This window comes from Poecile atricapillus, chromosome Z (genome assembly GCF_030490865.1).
Source record: "Poecile atricapillus isolate bPoeAtr1 chromosome Z, bPoeAtr1.hap1, whole genome shotgun sequence".
NCBI lineage: Eukaryota > Metazoa > Chordata > Aves > Passeriformes > Paridae > Poecile > Poecile atricapillus.
In genome coordinates, this window is record NC_081289.1 from 45,334,903 (window position 1) to 45,343,786 (window position 8,884).

Here is an 8,884-nt window from a genome sequence, read left to right on the forward strand (position 1 = left end):
TCTTTGACTCATTTCTTTTCTTTCAGCCTGAAGATTAATAACAGAAATGTGAAAGTGTGTGTGGGTAGTTATGTGTTGTTTGAATGCTGATAGACTGAATGAGTTTCTTTAAAAACTCTTCATATCTGAATGATGACCATTCATACCATTTGGTGATGCTATCAGAAATTCTACTATATAATAATACTATATAATCCATGTGCCTTTTTCTGGGGCTGCTGCTGAAATGTGGTTTTAAGAGACGTTTCATAGATACAGAAGTTTTCCTGAGCAATTTTCGTGCTCTTTTTCCTGAATTAATCTGCTATTATTATTATTATTATTATTATTATTATTATTAGTATTAGTATTAGTATTATTAGTATTATTAGTATTATTAGTATTATTAATATTAGTATTAGTATTAGTATTAGTATTATTAGTATTATTATTAGTTTTATTATTAGTTTTATTTATTTATTATTTATTTTTATTATTTTCTGCCAGAAGCTGACAGAATTATACTACTAAACAATAAATCTAGTAAGTCAAAAATTTGCTTCTAATCAGAAAACAGAAGTTACTACAGAAACTTCCTAAATTTATCTGGGGAACTAAAGTCATCCTCATGATAAACAGTATGTAAAAGAAAGTCAGAAGCTTGCAAAGAGAGGTTCCCTCCACAAGGTTCATGCACCTTCCCTACTCTGGAAATCCCCCACTAGCTAACTAGAGCTGGTGCAATAAGTAGAAATTGTTTTAATGGGCTTTGGAAAACACAACTTTAAAAGAAGGTTTGTTAGATTTGTTAGAATTGTAATAATCATGTGAGACAAAAAGCATTACATTAAATATCCAGAGATATCCTGAGAGGATGAACCAGAGATGAGCTCCATGCCTTCCAACTGTGTGCTCAGCTAGAGAAGTTAGGGTATCACCTGCTGCCTCTTTTTTTGTTTACTTATTTGTTCTGCTCCAGAATTTTTGTTTCCTTGTCTGTGAGGAGGCACAGCTCTTTCTGGCTGTGGGGAGCATGTTGCCCTCCTCAGACCAGGTTGCTATAACATAGTAGATACAGGTTGGAGTGCCACAGAACACAGAAGTCTCCCAATTTCTGAATGAGCTTCTAGCCATTCTTAACGACATCAGTACCTTTACTGATTGCTGCTCCAGCAGTTGTTTTAAAAATAAAATTGCTGCTCCAGCAATACAATTGCTGCTCCAGCAGTTGTTTTAAAAATAAAACGACTGAAGGCATATTTTCTGAAGGACCATCCTATTACTTTGTGTTGAGCTTGCTCTGTGAGCCCCTGTCAGATCTGACTCCACTCCAATAGTTTTGGGCTCACAATGGGACTCAAGGTGCTGCCCACCTCGCTGCACAGGTCAAGTGGATTAGGCTCAGAAAGAGATGCCTAGAGAAAGGGTTGCATGGGAATTCCTTCAAGGTGGAATTTTGCTGGGGGTATTTTGGATATGAGTTTTAATTCTGACTCCAGACCCCACCTATGCCTGTTTCTAAGACTGTCACTTTCAGGGATTAGCCCTTAGGCAGATCTGAAAATCCCAGCTACTGTGCTGAGCCCCTTCTTTCATTGTCTTCATTGTAATATTCTCCTCCAATGTAATGCCTCCAATGTAATATTCTCTTGGAATGGCAGTTCGTTTTCCAGTCCTTTATTTTTATATTAACTACTAGGAGAAAATAAAATGCCAGTTATCCAAAAGGAAAAAAATACTTGTATGATAGAGCTGGGAAAAAGAATCTCTGAGGATCTATTTCAAACTTTTGCTACAATCTAAAAGGTTATAAGAGACAATTAGCTATTACAGAGAGAAAGTTGATGTGGTTTCTAACAGAGATACTTGCTTTAGCTTTGCAACACATTCATAGAACAGCCTTGTGAATCCCCTGGGCTCACCTTCATTTTACTCATAGAGCCTGTGGCTGCAATTACTTCTGAGCAATGTGTTACACTGTGGGGAGAGAGTAGACACAAACAGCAGGTAACAAAAGCAAGCATAAATGAATCTAGATATTTTCATTACATTTTGGTTATAAGCTGGGAAAAAGGAGGAGGAAAAAATTATGCCTTGTAAGAGACATATACATAGTGTTCAGTGCCTGGCAAGGTAGAGCAAAAAATGTTATGAGATTTGCAAGGCAACTCAGGGAAAGGCCAATGAAGAAACTGCGAGGAAGCCTTTTGAAACACTGCTAAGTGTCATGGGCAAGAGAGAGACACTTTATTTTCTCTGTGTCTCCCAATGAGCTGCCTGCTTTGTCCCAGCCTATCTTTATGATGCTGTTTGTGCTGGAACTTGGAATGGAATTTAGTCACATTAGAAAGCAGTGTACTTTTAATTACATATCAAATTAAAGAAGTTGTTTTCTTTTATTCCAGCAAAATCAGAGCTAAAGGTTAAAACAAATCCATCAGCTTTATTTTTTTTCTCTTCTTTCTCCAGTTTGCCTGCTGGGACATTCCAGTCCTTCACTGAAGTAAATGTGAGTGACTTTTCCTTACATTTCACAATGTTGTCACTCACATGAAGTTTTGCATTCTGTCCAAGCTGTGATCAAGATAACAATTCCATAAATGAGTTCACTTTCATTACCATTATCTGTAGCATTCACACACGATGATGAGCTGCAAGATAAGTCAGAGTGGCAGACACCTCCTACAGACTCCAATGGCTTTTTCCATGAGGTCCCTTGTATCCTGCTGACGTCTCAATCTGTTTCTCCCTAAGGGTCATGAAATCAATTTGTTGCCAGGAACCTTGTCAGCCTTGTTCTACTACTTGACTTTCAAATCTACTGTGACAACTTTTTCAGATGAGATGGCATGACCAGAAATGCTTCTGATTCTGGGATCTGGTCAAGCACAAGCAGACGATGCTTGGAAGAGCAAAATACCTCTACTCACTTGATTTTGTATGCTCACAGCTTTTGTATGCAGAATCAATTGACACAGAGCAGTTGAGTGAAGACCCTCATACCAAGGCTAAGGGGTGAAATCTTGCCCTTTCTGCTTGGAACTTCTGCAGAATCCTGACAGCATTGTTTCATATGCAAGGAAACAAATAGAGCGTTCCCTGTGCCACTTAAAAGTGTGTGGCTTTATTATACCTCTGGGATCAGATTTAAGGATATACAGGACTGCAATACATCTTGCAGCCCATGGGAGACAAAATGTGTGATTTCTCCAAGAACTTAGGGACCAGTTTTAGGGAATTTTAGGGACCAAATTTAGGGAATTTTAGAATTTAAGGACCAACTTCCACACTGAAATTCTTTTCATGGGTTTGGCCACTCAGGAACTAAAAAGAGCATCAAATGTTGTTCCAGTCCAAACATTGTTCTGGTCATTTCTGTCTAGATAGACAGCTGGTACCATTCAGCCCACTAAACCTATATATAGTTATACACTGAACTTCTGAATTTTCTTTCCACCTTTTCAGTAGTTGCCTCCTAGTCAGATAAAAAATATTAAACTCAGAAACCTAGTCAAGGATTGTGTGCTATTTGAAAGCTGTCTGGAACTTCCAGAAACTCAAAGGCTTTTGACATTCTGTGATGCACCTGCCCTGAGTTTGTTTTCTATTTCTGAGGCCATAAGTTAAAATGGGAATAATTAATATATTGAGAAGCATAGACATTCAGTAACACTAAGTGTGAGAAGTTTATTCTTACATCCAATGATGTATTTCTGGATGGTTAATTTTTCAGTGTTTTTATGAAAAAAAAAAAAAAGTGCATCTCATGCTGGATGGTTTCAGAAGAAAAAAAGCTTTTTGTTTTCTGGTGTGTTTCATAAAGAAAATACTGTTATATACATCTGTATATATATATGTATATGTGCATATATGTTTGTGTTTGTGTGTATGTGTACTCTGGGTTTTTTTTTTTACTTTCTTGATCTCTTAAGTTTAAACTGAAATAAATAAAGGATGCCCCAGATTCTGCTTTGTGCACACCCAAAGCTGTGTGAGCTTCAGCCCCAGCAAGCTGCCAAAGCAGGAATGCCATCTCTCAGAACCTGCAGACCTGGATCATAGGAGATCTCAATTTAGACAATGAAGCCACTCAGATCAGGAAGATGTCTAGGCATGAGTGGATGAGGACTTGCATGCAGACTGAATCCCCACTGGGATTTCAACATGTCTAGGGGTATTTATTTTTGTGGTATCAAAGCATAGGAAAATTTTTTATTAAAATAATTTTGTAAGCATCTCATATTTAGCAATACTTGTTCTACCTGGATATCCAACACTGGAGAGTCCACTTTATATCCTTTTCCCTTGTCTTTATACCTCAATTCTTTATTCTTCATAAGGGAGACCATGACACCTACTTTATATTACTTCTTGTCAGCTGGTAGGACAAGAACACATTTTTTAAAGTTTATTTTGCACTCGTTAGTTTGATGTGGTCCCAAACAGGGATTCAAGAAAGTGTTCTGCATGCATATATACCATAAATAAAATGTGGCTAATAGCATCACAAAACAAAAATTGTTGAGTAACCACCTGCTTTGACAATCTTGCCTTAAGGAGGATGCTTAACCTAAAAGGGATGCTAATCACGAAAGATTTTGGAACAGGCTAAGCTTATCTTGGAGTGAGACTGCCAAAAGGAAAGTGATGGCAAGACAAATTGATGAGAGTATATTTCCATTCTCTTTTGATTATGCTGTACTCGTCTCCTGTGTACCTGGGCTGCCAAAGGAACAGTCTTATTACGTGTGAGCATTGTCCAGATACTAAGACATGAGGGGGAGGAGAGAAAGGTGTCAATTATTTAGGGTGTAAAGCTAGACATGTACTGGACTAAGCTATAGGATGGCACCTGTGATTTGAGACAGGAAAAAAATAGAAGGTGAAACCCTGTCTGATGAACAGCAATATCAAAAAGCAGGGGGAGAGCTCATGTCCTGCTAGATTTATGTACAGAACTCACACTGATGCGAATGGCAGCCTGAGAACAGAATAAAATGCATGGGAAAAAAAGAATCAAAAAGAGGAAATTGTTTAGCAAATACCTGTAAAATAAATTTGAATGCATGTCTTACTATGATTAACCTTGAGGCTTGATTTAAAGTTCACTGATGTCTAAGGGAGTTTCTTTACTGACTTTTGTGGACTTTCAAATCAGGCACTAGAAAGGATAATTATTTCTTCTGAGAAAGCTACTTTTTATTGTGAGTCAAAAATTACACCTTCCTGTAATTTTCTTGAAATGTAAAATCAGAAGAAAACTTTGACATTTTTAAGCCCATCATTTAATCTGTGATACACAGTGTTTATGGTAGAAAATGACAGCAAGAGAGAAATCTATGTAAAAGCAAATCTTTCCATAGATGTTTGTACACTGTTACCACTAAACTCTGCCACATGAAGATCTCATATTGTATACACTGAATTTAATCCAGATTCAGAAGCACAGAAATGTCTTAAAGAAGCTGCTTTTTAATTCTCTCTGGGCTCTCTCAGGATTCAAATTTAATACTTTCAAATTGTATAATACTTTGACTACTGATTTATAATTTTAGTTCTTTCCTCCCTTTGTTTAGAAATTAGGTTGAAATAATATTACTTTTGTAGTTAAAGGGAGTGGGTCACATTCTCATGGAATGATGCCTTCTTAAAAAAGCATCTGACTTGGTATTTCTTATTGCATATTTTTATTGGTACTTTTTTTTATTAAGAGATGTGTGGGTGAGTTACATTCCTTTATTCTCAGTTGCACTTTGAGGTACTGTAGTAAAATTCTTCTGACTTCCTTGCACAATTAAGTAGTCCCAGTGGGACTTCCTTTCACAGGTTAACAGCAGCTTATTTTGTGTGAATGTGCAGCTTCACCGTTTGACAGCGACTTCAGAAAATCTCTTTGGAGTATCTCTTCCTTCTCTTACAAGGAAATGCTTCATTCTGTACATTAACAAGATGTGTTAGAGCAGATGACATGAAATAAACTTTTTAAACTGAGAAATATACTCCTTTTTTCTTTCTTATACTTGACAAGATACTGAATACATCCATGAACTTGAGAAGTCCATCAGCACTAGAGATTAGTATGAAAATGATCATTACTATTCTTTGAATAAACATCTGCATCACTTAAAGCAAATAACGAAAAGCCCATTTACACACATCCCTCTGCATCAGAAGCAGCATGGCCAGCAAGTCAAGGAGGAAGATTCTGACCCCCTACTCTGCCCTAGAAATTCATTGCACCAGAATTACCTTCTAATATTTTTATATAGATTGAAACAGATTCTTTTTCAGCTAGGATATCACATAAACTAACAGTAAATTATCATCTACATGGCTATATACAGTAGCCATAGAGTAGTATGCTCAAGTCTCTGGATATTTTTATTTTATTTTATTTTTACTGAATTATGGTGTCACATTTAGCTGAAAGATACTGTTCTTCAAATATGTATGAAAAAGAGAAAATAAGAAGACGAAACTAGCTTGACTTCCAAATAACTTACATTTGTATATATTTTTGTCTGTGCTGAATTTCCTCTGAGTTTTTTAAGCAATGTCTTTTACTACTTATTTAGTAGCCCTGATATGAGGCCTGAACCACTCTGCCTTGAGTGAAGAGTCCCACTGAAGCAGTCCAGGGAACTTTTCTCCTCAGGAAAAATGGAGGATATCCTAACAAATTGTCAACATCTTTTAACTAAATTAAGAAACTGCCAGACAGAACAGTTGGAGTGAAAAATGTGCAGAGTCCTCTCACTGCCCTGTCCTGATTTCCTGGCCCATCAGAGTAAGAGAGTGGTGAAGTGTGAGTGCATGGTGGCCTCTGTATTCTGCTACACCGAGCACCTCATCTCAGGCCACAGGGAAAAAACTGTGGCTCCTTTTGTTGGCTGACTATATGAAAAGGATAGATGCTGATCTCAAGCTTTCCCAGGCCACGCTATTATAGGAAGAGTGAAAGACAGTATGAGCATAGCAATAAAGATGCAACCCATGGCACTTTCCCTAGGCTCAAAGAATGGGACAATTTTGATTTCTGGTATAGACATAAACTCAAGAATTGAAAACAACAGTTAGAGTTCTATATACAATAACTAGCTTGTCATAGTTGCTATTATTCAGAGAATGTTAAATTAATCTTTGAAGCTAGAGCAACAAAGAAATTGAGATTCTTAACCAAGAATAGATCCAGCACTACAGAGATAATAAACAGCAGGACATTTCTGTTTTCAGATTTACAACTTTATATTCTAGAAATAATACAGCAGAGTAGATTTCTCACCCTGTGGCAGGCAGCCTTGTGTTGTACCATCTATGTCACAACCACTTGTTTAGAGCACCTCATATTTTTGTTTTAGGGCTGCGTTTCAGGTGGAGAGTTTTTCAGGTGCAGCCACACAGATGCAGTATCTGCCAAAAGTTCAGGTGTTCTTTGTGGAACATTTGTCCACTGTACGAGGAACTTTGAGTGTCTTAGAATCTGAGAGTGGCTTAGAATCTGAGAGTGGCTAAAGCTGGCAGGAATTCTGGAGACGGGTCAGACCTTCTGACCCTTCTGCTCGGAGGTGGGTCAGCTGAAGCAGGCTGCCCAGGACACTTTGGGCTTCAAACGTTTCCACATCTGGAGATGCCAGAACTTCTCCAGGCTGCCTGCTACAGTGGGTGACCAACCTCACAGTAAAAGTGCTGCCTTGCAAAATGTCTGCGTAGACTGAAATCCTGAAAATGTAAATGATAGGCTTTTTCTTCAAGAAGAAATAATTTACGCAGTAAAAGTAAAAATATATTTTGTCTGAGAATGCAAGATGGACACAGAAAGACTGAGGGTCGACTAAGTAGGATATAGGATATCAAGGAGAATGAGATTGATTTCTTTTTCTCTAGCTTCTCACTTTTTCAAGAATTTTAAATTATTCCAGCCCTTCATTCGTTATTCGTAAAAGAATATTTTCTGGAGTATAGTATTTTTTCACACAGACAATATGACTCAAGTTCTTTTACATTCATCCAAACAGAATAACAGGCACCTAATTCCATTCTTAGTAGCACACAAACTTTGTAAAGAGAGAGGAATTTTGTTCCAGAATAGAGCAAAAATGTAAACCTTTTGCTCTTTTGTAAATGGAAAAAAGAACACTGTCTATGTACAAAATTAAAATAAAGGAACGGTTTAATTTTAGCTGTGGAATTCTCCAATATTTTTCTAAATTGTAATAATTTCTGGCAAATTTCCTCTTTTTTTTTTTTCAAGTATAGGTGTTTGATATAATATATATATATATATAAATATATAAATAAATTTGATCTGATTCAAAGTGAACTTGGTGGGATAAATCTATTGTTTGTTAAAAAACCTCAAAAAATCCTAGAATAATAGGGTGTTTTTTTGCTGTTGCTAAATCTTGCTAGGAATAATGTGATGGGATAGAGAAGGGATATGGCTACATAATTTAATATATTTATTTATTCCAGCACATATAAAATAAAATGAAGGGATATGGTATGTGCTCTGTGGGAAGACAGAAGTGCTTTTCTTCTCTATTAACTGACTAGAAGTCTGGAAATTCTTTATCAAGACCTGAACTAAACTCTTCTGCTACATGAGATTGCTTCCTCCACTTCTAAAATGTTTTTGAAAATTACGTGTTTTATATCAGAATAGATCCCTGGAATTTATTAAGAATATATAATTGGATAAGGGAATATCAACTGTCTCAGCAAATCTTGCTACTTTAAAAAATGCTTACCCTGTCTAGTTAAATGGATTAATATTCAGAGACTATAATAGCTCAAATGAGAAAGTTTGAGTGCAGAAATTCCACTGCTGTACTCAAGCTACAGTGTTCAATAATGACACTGGGACTTCTGCTGGGAGTCTGGAATGTTTCTGGCTGGCAGAGGTGGT